Raw genomic sequence first — 16,850 nt, 5'->3', positions numbered from 1 at the left:
TTCCCAACCCAGGGATGGAACCCAGATCTCCCACATTGCATGTGGATTCTTTTACCAACTGAACCACCAGGGAAGCACAAGAATATTGGAGTGGGTTGCCTATCCCTTCGCCAATAGATCTCCCCTACCTAGGAATCAAACCAGGGTCTCCTGCATTGCGGGTGGATTCTTTACCAGCTGAGCTACCAGGGAAGCCTAAGAGAGGGAGAAGGGGAAAACATGCTAAAGAGTGTATCCGTGAGTGCTCTCTTCGGCAGCACATATACTAAAATTGGAACGATACAGAGAAGATTAGCATGGCCCCTGCGCAAGGATGACACGCAAATTCGTGAAGCGTTCCATATTTTTATGTACACCCGTGGTGGATTCATGCCAATGTACGGCAAAACCAATACAGTATTGTAAAGTAAAATAAAGTAAAAAAAAAAAAAAAAGAGTGTATCCGTGAGCAATTCTAAAAAGCTAATACAAAAAAACTCTTAATATTTAAATAGCTAAGTCATCTAAATAACAAGTACTTACAAAGGAAATAACCATTGTGTGAGTAGTCTCAGCTCAAAGCATTTGAAATGGTAGTTCATTGTGGTAACACTTAAAATAATCTTTCTTAGCTAGGAGTTGAATATGGAATCCAGTCCCAGTCATGGATTCAAATCTCTCTCATCATTTCCATTCATCATGACTCCATGAATCCAGCTTGCTTAAGATAATGTTTTCTGTTTTACATAGTGTTTGACATACTACTTAATGCTTGGAGCCCTACAGACAAAACTCAAACAGATGCAGTCCCCAGGCCTTTGACAACATGCAATGGAGAGAAGAAAATAATAAAAGGATATATCAGAACATACAGATGTGCAGGCAGCTGCACAAATGGCAAACAGTCATGGCCTTAAACAAGATGGTCCCTGCAGTCTAGTGAAGAATTACCAACATGGAACCCAGCAATCAGTTCAGTTCAGTTCAGTTGCTCAGTCGTGTCTGACTCTTTGTGACCCCATGAATCGCAGCGCACCAGGCCTCCCTGTCCATCACCAACTCCTGGAGTTCACTCAAACTCACGTCCATCAAGTCAGTGATGCCATCCACCCATCTCATCCCCTGTCGTCCCCTTCTTCTCCTGCCCCTAATCCCTCCCAACATCAGAGTCTTTTCCAATGAGTCAACTCTTCGCATGAGGTGGCCAAAGTACTGGAGTTTCAGCTTGAGCATCATTCCTTCCAAAGAAATCCCAGGGCTGATCTCCTTTAGAATGGACTGGTTGGATCTCCTTGCAGTTCAAGGGACTCTCAAGAGTCTTCTCCAACACCACAGTTCAAAAGCATCAATTCTTCGGTGCTAAGCCTTCTTCACAGTCCAACTCTCACATCCACACATGACCACTGGAAAAACTATAGCCTTGACTAGATGGACCTTTGTTGGCAAAGTAATGTCTCTGCTTTTCAATATGCTGTCTAGGTTGGTCATAACTTTTCTTCCAAGGAGGAAGTGTCTTAGTTTCATGGCTGCAGTCACCATCTGCAGTGATTTTGGAGCCCCCCAAAATAAAGTCTGACACTGTTTCCACTGTTCCCCATCTATTTCCCATGAAGTGATGGGACCAGATGCCATGATCTTCGTTTTCTGAATGTTGAGCTTTAAGCCAACTTTTTCACTCTCATCTTTCATTTTCATCAAGAGGCTTTTAGAATAGTTTAAGGTTAATAGACATAGTTAATCTTGGAATAGTGCATTGAATCCTCAAAGAAAAATAAAAGGAAAACCATGAAGCTATTTGAAGCTAATCCAAAAAAGGGGGGGCGAGGGGCGGGGGGCAGAATATAGGAGTTAAGTACTGAACACCTAGAATAGAAAGGATTTCTACTTACAGAGTATGACACAAGGAATAACCAGGACATGGTAGCAGAGCACAGCATTGTAAATAAAGCTTGAAGAATCTTAGACTGGTCCCTATGTCTGTATGGGCAAAGACAGAGAGTTGGTATGAGAGCGTCATAAAAGATGGCTTAAAGGTAGACTTGAGACAACTAGCCTCTTATAGATTGTTATTGGTGTAAGTTACCCAAAGTTTACAATAGTGTTTCAGGAGTATATTTGTCCTTCAGTATTTCTACTTTGGGTTTCCCTGGTGGCTCAGTGGTAAAGAACCCACCTGCCAGTGCAGGAAGCATAGGTTTGATCCTTAGGTCAGGAAGATCCCCTGGAGAAGGAAATGGCAACTCACTCCAGCATTCTTGCCTGGGAATCCCATGGACATAGGAGTCTGGCAGGCTACAGTTCATAGGGTCACAAAAGAGTTGGACACAACTTAGTGACTTAACAACAACAACAATAACATACTTTATATAAAATTGTTACTTTTCTTGGGTACATATAAGTTATAGGAAGTAAGGTGCTGTTTGCTTAGCATTCATAGCTATAATTAAACAAAACACTCTTAGGGTCTCTTCTCTGCAATTAGCAGAACCCAGCTCAAAACTCAAGGCTGTATATTGTCACCTTGCTTATTTAACTTATATGCAGAGTACATCATGAGAAATGCCGGGCTGGATGAAGCACAAGCTGGAATCAAGATTGCAAAGAAAAATATCAATAACCTCAGACATGCAGATTACACCACCCTTACGGCAGAAAGCAAAGAAGAACTAAACGGTCTTTTGATGACAATGAAAGAGGAGGGTGAAAAAGCTAGCTTAAAACTCAAGATTCAGAAAACTAAGATCATGGCATTCAGTCCCATCACTTCATGCCAAATAGATGGGGAAACAATGGAAACAGTGACATACTTTATTTTCTTAGGTTCCAAAATCACTGCAGACGGTGACTGCAGCCATGAAATTAAAAGATGGTTGCTCCTTGGAAGAACAGCTATGACCAGCCTAGACAAAAACACTAAAAAGCAGAGACATTACTTACCCACAAAGGTCCACCTAGTCAAAAGTTTTTTCAGTAGTATGGTTGTGAGAGTTCAACCATAAAGAAAGCTGAGTACTCAAGAATTGATGCTTTTGAACTGTGGTGTTGGAGAAGACTTTTGGGAGCCTCTTGGAGAGCAAGGAGATCCAACCAGTCGATCCTAAAGGAAATCAGTCCTGAATATTCATTCGAAGGACTGATGCTGAAGCTGAAACTCCAGTGCTTTGGCCACCTGATGCGAAGAACTGACTCACCGGAAAGGACCCTGATGCTGGGAAAGATTGAAGGTGGGAGGTGAAGGGAACAACAGAGGATGAGATGGTTGGATGGCATCACCAATTCAATGGACATGAGTTTGAGCAAGCTATGGGTGTTGGTGATGGACAGGGAAGCCTGGCTTGCTGCAGTCCATGGGGTCCCAAAGAGACAGACACAATTGAACAACTGAACTGAACTGAACTCAAAACAGCCCAAGGAAAAGGGAGATTTTATTGAGAAAATTCATTTTTTTCCCAGATCCCCCCAAACTGAGATATAGGTGGGTTTCAGAAACAATTGGAACCACACATACACCATGAGCATTCTCTATCTTTTGTCTTCATTTCTCCATCAATCTGCTTCATGCCACCCCTTTTGCTAACTGCTAATCTTTTGGTTCCTGGAGAAGGAAATGGCAACCCGCTCCAGTACTCTTGCCTGGAAAATCCCATGGACAATCTTTAGTTGGTGCTCACAAGTACACATAGGAAATACAATTGCCAACAATCTACAGGTTTACCTTTCTTCCATTTCAAAAAGCAGCAAGAGTGAGTTAAATCTCTTTAGTTTAATTCCAGACTCCTTGGGAAGGACTATGATTGGCCCATTTTGGGTTAACTACCCAACCCTGAATGAATTAACTGTGTGAAAGGAGTCACACTGTAATTAACTTAGCTCTCTTCATAACCATATTCATTTAGATGGAACAGTCATAGAAAAGAATCATATTTTCTAGACCAGGGGTCCCCAATCTCTGGGATCTAATGCCTGATGATCTAAGGTGGAGCTGATATAATAATAAATAAATGTAATGCATTTGACTCATCATGAAACTATCCCCCCTCCCCCAACTGTGGAAAAATTGTCTTCCACTAAATGGTTCCCTAGTGCCAAAAAGGTTGGGGACCACTGGTCTACACAAATTGTATCAGTGTATCAAGATACTTTCAATTAGAAGTAAGAGGTTATTCACTATCTCACATAATAAAACAACTTGTCTAAAATTTGGTGAGTCTGAGATTCAAGTCAGTTCAATTCAGCCAATATGTATTAAGCATCTGCTATATGCCAGTATTGCTTTATGTGTTGGAGATGGTTGAGTGAATACAGCAGACAAAAATTCCTATGGTTGGTTAATTCAGGAACTCAACAACATCAACAAGTTACTAGGGTTTATGTTTTTTTGTTTTTTTTTTTTAAACTCTGCCAAGGCCAGCAAGTCAGCTGTAATAATCTCTGACAAGAGGACTAGAAATGAGAACACAAGTTTTAGTAACTCACCTAGAGTTACACAATTGCTAATGGAGGAATGGTGATCCTAGATTCTTAGCTGGTATGTAATGCTGTTTCTTCCCTTGGCCTGGAGGGGGTCCAGCCTCCCTGATGCATATGGTTGCCTGATACCTGAATGGAATCGGGGATCTATGAGCTAGAAATAAGTGAGAAATGCTTCTAAAGAGGGAACTACCGTGACTTTTACAGCCCGTTGCATTGGGATTTCTTGGGGCAAATGTATCTCCAGGTCTTAAAACTGACCCCTTTATTGATTGGTTGGATGCTGTCCCAGAGGTCATGGTTAGGAGATCAGGAGAGAGCCCGGGTAGCATGTACAGAATCAATGCACCTGTAAGTCAATGTTTCTATTTGCAAAGGCATTGACCACTACAGAAGGGGTGGGGCTTACGGCCATGCCAATGGGCAGTTTTCCTAAATACAGAAGATTGATATGGCAAAAGCATACAAAGGCTGGAATTTAGAGACTCTGGGATAAGTCCCTGTGATGGAACAGTCACAGAGTTCTTCAGGTATGCTGGGGCAACATTTTGGCAGACGTTGAGGAAAATTATCCTACTATGGTTCTAACCAAGAAAGGTGCTTTTGAATCTCAAGTTCCAAACCTTGATTTAGGTGACCCTCTTCAGTGATGGAACTTAGGAACTTCTAGGGGGAAAAGCATAGATTTAAACAGAATTTAGATAAACTTAAATAATATAGGAGAAAGAGGAGGAGGAATCATATAGATAATTATTTCTAAGAAATACAAAGCAGAGGCATAATGTCCTATAAAAAGAACAATAAAGCTTCACATTAAAAGACAAGGAGTCATCACAACAGCTGATAAATACACAGAAAAAGTCAAAGTCGCTTAGTCATGTTAGCAACTCTATGAACTATATAGCCTGCCAGCCTCCTCTGTCCATGGATTTCCCAGGCAAGAATACTGGAGCAGGAAGCCATTCCCTTTGCCAGGAGAACTTCCCAACCCAGGGATTGAACCTGGGTCTCCTACATTGCAGGCAGATTCTTTACCATTGGAGCCACAAGAGAAGCCCAAAATACACAGAGAAAACTGAATCATATTTGCAATGAGTAGTGGGTACAAGGGTGTATGTTATATTATTCCCTATGCCTTTTCATTTTTTCTGAAATATTTCATTAGCAAATTTGGTATCATTTTGCTTGTTTGGAATCTTTCATTTGTAATTTGATGAGTTGTCGTTAGCAGAGAGGTAGAGAAGAGAATTTGAGTTGTGAAGTCTCCCTCCTGCCAGAAGGAAGGGTCAGATCTGGGGTCCCTGATCTCAGATCATCAGCGATGCTCCTCACATCTTTGCAGTCACAGTGCTGCCTTACTCTCCCCTGTCCCCTGCTCCTTTGCAATTTCTTTCCCTTTATATTTGGGAATTCAGTTGCACCCTACAATTTGCCACTGTCCCAATTGCACCAAGGAGTGGGTGTAGCAGAAATTCGGTATCCACTGGTATGTGTCATTGTTCCTGAGTCAACTTTGCTTTTCAAAAACACAATATGTTATTAAACAAAATCTTTCTTCAGTTCTGAACAACAGACTAGTGGTTGGGTTTTTTAATACAGACTTAAGAAAATAGTACACATGCCTAGTCCACTTAAAGGATAATCACCTGCCAGGGTTTATTGAGAGTTGCTAGGGTGGGTTTCCTTTTTACCCCCAGTACCAGTTTTTCAGTCACATAATGGCAACATTTTGCTATAAAAATGCTAACTTCTCTTCTGTTGTGCTTCTGCTGTTATTCAAAAACAGCCAAATGGATGTTATTGAAATCCGGTCCCAAAAAAGGTTGAAATTGCTCCCCAGCTGGGCCTGAGACCCTGTGTGCCAAATTTCAGCCTAAAGAGAATTCTTATATTTGAGTCACTGTGAGCAGCTGAAAATATGAGGTTTGGGGTGGAAATGCTAACAGACTCTTAACTATCATTTTGCAAACCATGTGATTATAACACAATGCAAACCTCCTCTGGAGCAACTCTCTGGCAAAAGCAACAGAAACAAGATGTCTGGGGCCCCAAGTTCTGCCTTTACAAGCTTCTGCCCGGCTAGCAGCAGGCAGGGAAGGCCTGACAGTGACATGGACAATCTTTCTGTTTTTGCTGAGGTCAGAAGATGGGCCCCTCTGGTGAACTCCTGTTAAATAACAGAAGTGCGTACAGCTCATTCCTTTACAGGGCTCCTTGGAACACGGGTTTATGGTCACCCTTGCTTGTTCTGAAGTGCTATCGCCAACATGGTGCTTGGTTCCAACCAGACACGAATTGTTTGCCACCTCTAGTCCCATTGGCTTAGTCACACTTGCTCCCATTCCAACTTGGCAAAAATGCCTGCACGGCTTGGCCACTTGCTTCTATCATCTGGCATTTAAACGTGGGCTGAATCTCTCCTCAGTAACGTCCGGGGCCACAAAGATGCTTCAGTTCCAGGCTTTGAACACATGTTCCAGGCGGCAAATGCCCAACCGTAGTTGGAGTTTCCATAGGCTGATCCATTCATGGATGGAGAGGCGATCAAAGCTTCTCAAGATCAGCCCCCAAGAGTGCTCTTTCCAGAAGAGTCCCTTACCACATCTCCTACAACACTGAGCCCTCTCCAGGGGCTGTGATAGAAATCTTTCCTCCCAAAGCTCAGTTAGCTAATCTGTTTCTGCCACTTAAAAAGCCAGGTCTACTTTGGGCAAGACATTTAGCCACACTGAGCCCCAGTTTCTTCATTTATAAAATGGGGATAGTACCTGCCTTCTATCCAGTTGTAAGGACCAAAAAATGTGAGAGTGGTTCCTAAATTGCAATGCACTCTATGCATTGTTGGTAATGTTATTATCTCCAGAATCTCATTGAAATGTCAAAGTTCTGAGTTAAAACTCTGGTTGAAATCAATAGGAATGGATTGAAAAGATCTCCCATTTGAAATAGCAGGCCACAGGTTCTAAGAATCAATATTTATCAGACGCCTCATATTAATATAAGCTCAGTTCTCTGCCAGGGGCTACAGAGGATACACGGAAAGCAGAGATATAATCACTAACTTTGAATATAATTCAGCAGGAAACATAAGATATTTGACAATTAGTGACAGGTGCTCTAAATACAGTATCAGTTCAGAAGTGAAGAGGAGTGAGGCAGGCTAGAGAAACAGAGTTGGGTATTTCTATAGCCACGGGAGATTCTATCATTTATCAAGATCCCTTCTTGAGTGGATATGATCTTCCACCCTCCAGGTAGTTTTAGCAGGTTTGCCAGTCACTCACTGTGTGATTATAACATAATGCAAACCTCCCCTGGATCAACTCTCTGATTACAGATGAGGGCTTAGGCCCCAGGCTTGTCTACCATGGCAGCCCATTCTTCTAACTGGAATGACTGAACATGGGAATGGCAGGTGATCCAAATCAGGCCAATGAAAAATCCCTCCCAAGATATTATAGTCTTTAGCAGAAGATGGTAACTAAGGGGAGGGCTTCAGCCATTTTGGTGTGTTACTCAGTTTTCCTGGGTCTCTCCCATGTATAATATGCTATTAAACTTTTGTGTGATTTCTATTTAAAAAAATCAAGGTACCAGAGGACCCAGAGCATGATAACAAATCAGTGAGATGCTGGAACTGGCTCACGTATAGTACGCTCATCTCTCCCCAGATCCTTGTGTGCTCACTTCATGTGGTAACTTGAAATTGGCCATCGTGGGAATGTTTACACCATGGAAATTGGCAGATGACTTAAGCCAGGTCTTTTTTTTCTTCCTCCATGGAGAACCTCCCTAGTAAATGCTATTAAATATTTACCAGGATACCACTGGGTAACATTTTTAGAAATATTTAAAACAGTATATCACAGTAACCTTACAAAGGCAAGTATTTGGTGTGATGAACACATTCAGGAACTGAATACTTCTTGAGAGGTAGGAAAGGAATGTGATTTGGGAGGGATACACAATGGCTTCAACTGATCTTGAAATGTTTATTTCTTAAGCTGAGAAACAGGTATGTGAGTGATCATTACTTTACGCTCTATACTTTGCGTTTTCCAAAAATGTTTAGTAAACGATGAGATAAAGAAGCCAGTGTTCTCATACAGTACAGTTACTTGGGTTAGACAGGGGAGGCACTACACTTAATCTCTATCCTTGAGCCATGCTACCAGCTTGGCAGTGATGGGGAGATCTGTGGTGCTCAGGTTTGGTGACTGAGAATCTGTAGGATCTCTGGGGCTGCACCCAGGTTCCACATTTGATTCTGAGGTTTCAGAAGAAAAAGGGAGTAAACAGCACAGCAAAGAGGTGAGCTGATGTGAGGGGAATCTTTCAGGTGCTTGTCATGATCATTTATGGATGACCCTTTGTGCTGTTCTGTGCTTAGTTGCTCAGTCATGTCTGACTATTTTTGACCCTGTGGACTGTAGCCTGTCAGGCGTGTCTGTCCATGGGGATTCTCCAGGCAAGAATAATGGAGTGGGTTGCCATGCCCTCCTCCAGGGACTTTCCCAACCCAGGGATCAAACCCAAGTCTCCCACATTGCTGGCAGATTCTTTACCATCTGAGCCACAAGGGAAGCCCAAGAATATTGGAGTAGGTAGACTTATCCCTTCTCCAGCGGATCTTCCTGACTCAGGGATCAAACTGGGGTCTCCTGCATTGCAGGTGGATTCTTCACCAGCTGAGCTACTAAGGAAGCCCGATGACCCATTAGCTCTACCTAACTGACAAGGGAATGGCACCCCACTCCAGTACTCTTGCCTGGAAAATCCCATGGATGGAGGAGCCTGGAGGGCTGTAGTCCATGGGGTCGCTGAGGGTTAGACACGACTGAGAGACTTCCCTTTCACTTTTCACTCTCATGCATTGGAGAAGGAAATGGCAACCCACTCCAGTGTTCTTGCCTGGAGAATCCCAGGGACGGGGGAGCCTGGTGGGCTGCTGTCTCTGGGATCGCACAGAGTCGGACATGACTGAAGTGACTTAGCAGCAGCTGCAACTGACCGCTGGGCTTCCCAGGTGGTTCAGTGGGCAAAGAATCCACCTGCAATGCAGGAGATGCAGAACACTTTGGTTCGATTCCTGGGTCAGGAAGATCCCTTGAAGTAGAGTATGGCAAGCCACTTGAATCTTCTTGCCTGGAGAATCCTATGGACAGTGAAGCCTGGTGGGCTAGTGTCCATAGGATTGCAAAGTCAGACACGACTGAAGTGAGTGAGCACACAGGCACAGCTGACCGGTACAGGCCACCCAGCAGGCTGGGGGGTATATTTGGTTACAGGCAACAAACAGACCTTACATTGTTTAAGTGCTTGCTTCTAGTCAACCTGGGTCATAAAAAAGCTCCAGTTCTTCTAGCAAGGGGCATGTGTAGGAAATGTTAAGGGTAGATTTATAGCAAGCATAGGTCAGGGGATTCTAGGAAGGGAAGAATGTCACTGGGGAGAAATGCCTTAGCGTTTCTATTTGGATTTTTGGCTTGTTATCATTTCTAAGTGGGGTGGACCGAAGTGCCTATTTTATTTCCATTCCCCTCTGCTCTTGAAAGCAAGTGAATAAAGCATTTATAGGCTGATCTGGATTTTGTACCTTACCTGACCTCCTTCCTCCTCTTCCCATTTAGTGACACTTACAGTTTGCTAAACACACCATGCTGTTTCTGCACATGCTGTTCTCTCTGCCTGGAATCTACTACCCCACCCACAGTCCTTCTCTTTCTCTAAGCTCCTCCTGTGTGAAAACTTCCCTCCCACCCCTCCACATGAGCAGGGCTTCTCTCTGTCTCCTGTGGCCCTGCTCTTCCTGGGACACACCTTCATCACTTTTCTTTGCTCATGGCAAGGTAGTGACTGCTCATTGGTCCAGCTCCCCTGCTGTAGTGCTGAGCTGGTTTGTGACAAGGATCCTGTGTTATTTAATTTTCTATCTCCAGGGCCTAACACCTTCTCTTTTACGCTATCTTTTCTCTTCAAAACTGTCTGCTAACACCCATGCAGAATTTAGCTGAAGGCAAGGAAGCAAGGCAAAGGGGGGTGGAATATGCCAAAGACAAGGAAATGGACACTAGTTGGCACAAAATTAGAATCCCATTCATTTGTGGGACTTCACTTGACCTAGTGCAGTCTGTGCAGAATAAACCACCCAAGACACAAAGGCTGGAGGTATGCAGAAGGCAGGGGTGTGGGGATGATAGCAAAGCTCCTCATATCTCTCTTTCCCTTTCCTCTGTCAACTTCTGCTTTTCTCTGTCTCCTGACCTGGTCTGAAATCTCCTGAACTGTTGTCAATAGCTAGCTCTTTCAAGTGTGTGGTGCCCTGAATTCTGTTCTGAATACAACACTAGTAGGCTCCACTAATTAATTAAATTGTACTTCATAGACTTGGAGTCAGGTCGCTTGAATACAAGATGCAAATTTATGCAACATATGCAAATCACTCATGTTCTCAAATTCCATGAACAAAATCTGGTAGCCTTGAGATAAAAAAGCCCCTGCCAAGCATCATCTCTTCTAATTATTGCTTAATTCCACCCCCGACCCCCCTTTAACATTGAACTAACACTTTCAGGCTTGGCAGGAACTGGTAGACATACAATGAGAATCAGTTATAAACAGGAAGTTCCTTAAGGGCAAAGACCCTGTAATCTATTTCTTTTATGTTCTCCAGTGGCTCCTAATATATATATACTATCAAGTATACATAGTCTTGCATGGTGCACTCTACCACCAGTCCTGACTACTAAATTAGGGATGATGCAGATAAAAGTCAGGAGCTCTGTTAGCTCTGCAAAGCATGGCAGCAGAATCTAGGAACAAGGAGATGGTGACTTGCCCTGCTGAATACATGTGGCTATAGAAATTCAAGTTAGTTAAAAGTAAATGAAATATTCAAGCTCAGGGCTTCTCTGGTGGTCCAGCGGTTAAGAATCTGCCTTGCAATGCAGGGACACTGGTTGGATCCCTGGTCTGGGAAGATCCCATATGTTATGGAGGAAGTAAGCCCACAGGCCACAACTACGGAAGCCCACAAGTCTAGAGTCTGCTATGCAACAAGATAAGTCTGAAATGAGAAATGGGCACACCGCAGGGAAGAGTAGCTCTTGTTCGCTGCAACTAGAGAAAGCCCACACAGCAATGAAGACCCAGCGCAGCCAAAACAAAGTAATTAAAAATAAATAAATATTTTCTTTAAATATTCAAGTTCAGTTCTCAGAATAGCCACATTTCAAGGGTTTAGTAGTTCTGGATGGCTGGCGACTTTCTTATTGGGCAGTACAGACATAGGTCATCTCCATCATTACAGACAGTTCTGTTAGATAAACCTGCTCAAGATCTTTGCCCCTCAGGTGTGATCTGCTGACCAGCAATATAGTATCACCTGGGCACTTATTGGAAATGCAGGATCTCAGGCCCTACCTCAGGTTCACAGCATCAGAATCTGCATTTTAACAAAGTCCCCAATTCTTTCACATGTATGTTCGAGTGCAAGGCATCAGTCTACATCTAGAATAGAAATCAGGGGTTCTCACATTTTAGTCTGCATCAGAATCATCTGGAGGGCTGATTAAACACAGATTGCTGGGCAGCAAGGTAAGAGTTTCTGATTTAGTTGGTGTATTAGTTTCCTAGGGCAGTTATAACAAATGACTACAAATCAGATGGTTTAAAACTAGAGAAATATATTCTTTTTCCCAAATCAGTGTTGGCCAGGCTGTGCTCCCTCTGAAACCTTCCTTGGGTAGCAAAGAATCCTTCCTTGCCCCTTCCTAGCTTCCGGTGGTTTGCCGGCCATCTTTGGTTGGCTTGAAGGTGCAACTTCACTTCCCACCTCCATCGTCACGTGGCATTCTCCTCTTGTGTATCTATGCCTTGTGTCTGTCTCTTCTTCTAACGACACCAGTCATTTTGCACTACGTTCCCATCCTACTCCGGTATGACCTCGACTTAACTGATTACATCTTCAATGACCTTACTTCACATTATGATGTACTAGGGGGGTTACGGAGAAGGCGATGGCAGCCCACTCCAGTAGCCCTGCCTGGAGAATCCCACGGACGGAGCAGCCTGGTAGGCTACAGTCTATGGGGTCGCTAAGAGTCGGGCACGATTGAGCGACTTCACTTTTCACTTTCACGCATTGGAGAAGGAAATGGCACCCCACTCCAGTGTTCTTGCCTGGAGAATCCCAGGAACGGGGGACCCTGGTGGGCTGCCGTCTATGGAGTCGCACAGAGTCAGACACGACTGACGCGACGCAGCAGCAGCAGCAGCAGGGGGTTAAGACTTCCAACATTTCTTTTTGGCGGAGGGACATAATTCAATCCATAACAGGCGTCTAGGGTGAAATCTGATAATATGTACTTTTAACAACCTCTGAGGTGATGCTGTTGTTGCTCCAGGGACCACACTTTGAAAACCATAGGTTTAAAATATCTACACAGCAGAAATACATAGAACTAAAAGTTGGATCATGTTATAGAAACAACTGTGTTCAACTTCCCAAATGTGCAGAATTCCATTTTAAAGCACACTTGAAAGATTGCCATCCAGCCTGTGCATGAATACTTCCAATGACAGGGTTCTCCTTACTAGCAGAACAGCCTTCTCCACAGCTATGCCTGTGAAAATTCACACCCTTTGAACTTCCTGAATATCTGATATATCTAGATATATCTAGATATTTGATGGCAACTGAATGTTTCAGCATTGAACTCTACATTTCCTCTGTGTGACAGAGTTCCTGGAGTCCTCTGGATTCTGGCTTGCTCCAGACAGCAAGTTTTTAGGGGTGATAATCATGCCTCCCACTGGTTATGAATTAATTAGAAATAGACACAGGAATCCAACTGATGATGATCAAATAGCCAGGTTTATTTCCAGTAAATATATAGTGGAGAGTAGAACCTGGACCTTGACCATAATTAGCCTTCTTACTAAGCACTACCTAATTGACTTCATATGACACAGTCAGATACAGAGAAGTAGGACTGAAGCAGGGCTTACCCTTAAAGCCCTACATTTTGAGCAGGGCTTTAAGGATAAGTGTTATAGCTATTACCGCAAAAAGAAAGATACCACCATTAGGAGAGGGCCGATTTTCCTCAAAGAGAAAGGAAAGCTACCTAGCTTCTCTTCCCCCCAAACTCACCCACCCAGTAAGACCTTCATTCTCCTCTGACTAGATTTATCATCTATATGGCATTCATCTCTACTATTCTCCTCCTTTCAAAAAGAGCCCTGATGTTCACAAAAGCCCCTCTCTTTCATGTTGCCTAAATGTCTCAGGAAACTGATTCTATTCTCAACTCAAGCCAGTCAGAGTGATGGGTTCAGTCAAGTGATTGGTTCAGAATGTAAGCTTAAGCCAGTCAGTCCATGACATTATCCTAGAGCCTGCTGCTGGACCAGGGATGGGTGCGGGATACATACTAGCTTACTTAGACTGAAGGTGAGAAATTTTATTCACTGGTTAGAAGAGAGATTTTCTAACGAGGAAGCATTTTGTCCCAGGACAGATGGTAGCCATCTTCTAACCACTAGAGGAGAGGGTTTGAAGAAAAAGCTTCTACCTAGAGGCTAGAAGAGTTCAAAGTAGAGCAGAGATGTAGGTCCCTCACTCCAGTTATGACATGTTTGCACTACCTTTGAATTTATTATCATTGTTATGAACGACACTAAATTTCCTTATTGTTTAAGCTAGTTACATCTGTGTTTTTGTCATTTCCAGGTAAAATATTTAACAATAAAATACTCAAATATTATTCCCATAGGTTAGAAGTTGCCTCATGGAAACCTAAAGAAACAGAATTAAGTCTCCACCTACCAATGCTCCACTTTAATTAATTAATTCTGCTCTTAAAGTACGTGCCCTTCACTGGACAGATTATTCCAGACACAGTGCTACCATCAGCTCCCAGGATCCAGCATCATACCTACCATGGAATACACTCTAAGTAATCATTTATTGAACATATGCAGCTGGAGACTGCATTAACATTTTTATCAGACACATAATAGTTGTCATATTAAGTTCAGATGAAATAAAACCCCTGGAACATTTTTATAAAAATTTATGTCAAAGCTGTCTGTCTCAACCCTGTATCTGAGCAGTTGCATTGTATATGGGGTTTCTTTTTTTTTTTGAAAAAAAATTTAACCTAAATAAAAGCCTTGATATTTATTGCTATTCAAGTGTTTGTAGGAGAGTCCAGCCTGTGTTGCACTCAGTTGAGACAATTTTTAATTGGGTCCCATCGTTTGTCATGTCAGATATTCTTCCTATTTTGGAAACAACTTCAAAAGAGATACACATTCCTTCTACATCTTCATATGAATCCAGTAGCAAAATGTGGACTGAAACAGCAACAAGAAGAGAAGACCAACTCGAGGTTCATCCGTTTTTGCCAGACGTAACCACTCTATTTCTCTCCTTGCAATCCTAACTTGGCTGGTAAAATAAGAATTTCTGCCCTTCCAGAAATGTCAGGATTATAATGTCTGCCACTTTTAGCCCACTCCATCTACTTCTAACCATGCTTGGTGAATTTGGGGGAAGGCACTGCAAATGCTGCCTGAATCCTCTCTGAGTTCTTCGAAGTTTCTCTCAGTCTCTCTGCTCAGGACACATTAAATCTCTTCCACCAAGCCCTGAGCTGCCTCCTAGGGGGAAGCCTGCAGCGGTCCAGTTAAGCCCATGACTGGACAGGGTGTTGGAATATCAGGAATGATTAGGGGTTAGATTGTGGGCACGTTACCAACCATAGTCTCCCATCAGTTTTACCAAAAACAAAGCTGAGGATTTTTTTCTCTATTGGGTTGACATTTGCGTTTACTTTTCTGTTGCTTCAGAATTTATACAGATAAGAGCAATTTATTATTAATAAACAGTTAGCAAAGCTCAGTCTTAGCACTTACATTTAATTGTCTGATGACTTCAAATCCATCAAGATATATAGCTATTGAGGCCTTCAAACGAATCAGAAATAAACCAAGTCTATGATAGTCCCCTACTCTGACAATATAATACTCCAACTCAAAAGGGAAAATGAGTGAATTTGGTATGACTTATTTTGAGTAAACTCATCATAATTTGAAATGATTACTTTCTTAGTTTGGACTTGTTATAACAGACTACCATCGACAAGGTGGCTTAAACAACGGAAATTTACTCCTCACAGTTCGATTTCACCTTTCCTTCCCAGGCACACAGACCCACTCTATTGCTCTGCCACCGCTCTCACATCTTACCAGAGCTAAGTGACTAAATCTGGCTGATGGAATGTGAGCTTAAGTGACATACACCACTTTTAGGCCTGGCCCTTAAGATGTCCTTATGATCTGTCCATTGCCACCTCCAATGTCTTTCTGGTCTGGGTAGCAGAAAGCAAAGGACTGCAAAGTCTAGACAATGATTAGAAGAGCCGATGATGGAAGGAGCCCAGATGCCTGAGTTACCACCTAAGGAGAGCTGCCAAAAACAGCTCCCTGGTCAAAGAGCACCTGGCCACCTTAGACTGGGTAAGAAGCAAACTTAAGACACTGTAATTAGACGTCTTTTGTCTAATGACTAGTTTTAATTACACGCCTGATTCAGATGTCTCACCCTTCTTTCTCATGCACCACATATGCCTCCCAGATGCTTATAACTGAAGTAGGGGAGGAGATACAAATAATGGCTGAGATTGAATTTCTCACTGGCTCAATGGGATCCTGAAAATTGCATTTCATTTGACGTAAAGAAAATGCATTGCTTGGAAACAAGACTTGACAACATAGACTAAGAGTTTTACCTCATTTCTCTACCCACACTCCTTTTTCTTTCTGGAAAAGGCATAACTGAGGAATCTGACCTCTCTGACAAGATTCCCCGTCATACACCTAATAGCAATTCTTTCCACCAAAGTAGGTGTCAGCTTCCTGAACCCCCACACCCATCCTTTTATTTTCAGCCCCTCTCGGTCCTTCAAGGGTATGGACAACACCCTAGAAGTAGCTTATGGGTAGCAAAGAGTTAAACCTTTCCTTCAGGTCTTTAGCTTCTTCAGTCAATTAATTAGATTGTAATTTCAACTTCAGGCTGCTCAGCTGGTCTCTAGTAGTGCTGTCACTCGAAATACTGCCCACCACACATGTGCTTTTGACAGCAAGAGCCGCTCAAAAGCCTCTCCATGCCTCTATTTCAGGAATAATCCAAGGAAAGGGCTGATACCTGTGAAAACTGAGTGCTGAAGTCCTCTCTGTCCACCGCTTCAAAGGAATAACTACCCTCAGCCTGCATTTATTTTGTGCTATAGCTCTTCTTTTTCAATGAAAAGTCCCTGTTCTCTATTCATTATAAGAATAAAGAGCTTTTCAAGTGTGAGTTGCTAAACCCAGAAGGGAACAGAGCTATTTTT

At 42.8% G+C, this 16,850-nt stretch overlaps 1 non-coding gene across 1 annotated transcript; it reads left to right on the top strand.

Moving 5' to 3' along the window:
• The first annotated feature begins 241 nt into the window (after window positions 1-241).
• Window positions 242-348, top strand: LOC138434957 (U6 spliceosomal RNA). The gene has a single exon (XR_011255003.1). It is a non-coding gene; the product is annotated as a U6 spliceosomal RNA (small nuclear RNA).
• Window positions 349-16,850: the final 16,502 nt, after the last annotated feature.

This window comes from Ovis canadensis, chromosome 2 (assembly GCF_042477335.2).
Source record: "Ovis canadensis isolate MfBH-ARS-UI-01 breed Bighorn chromosome 2, ARS-UI_OviCan_v2, whole genome shotgun sequence".
Lineage (NCBI taxonomy): Eukaryota > Metazoa > Chordata > Mammalia > Artiodactyla > Bovidae > Ovis > Ovis canadensis.
Note: the sequence above shows the minus strand (reverse complement) of the source record. Positions and strands in the feature narration are given on the sequence as shown.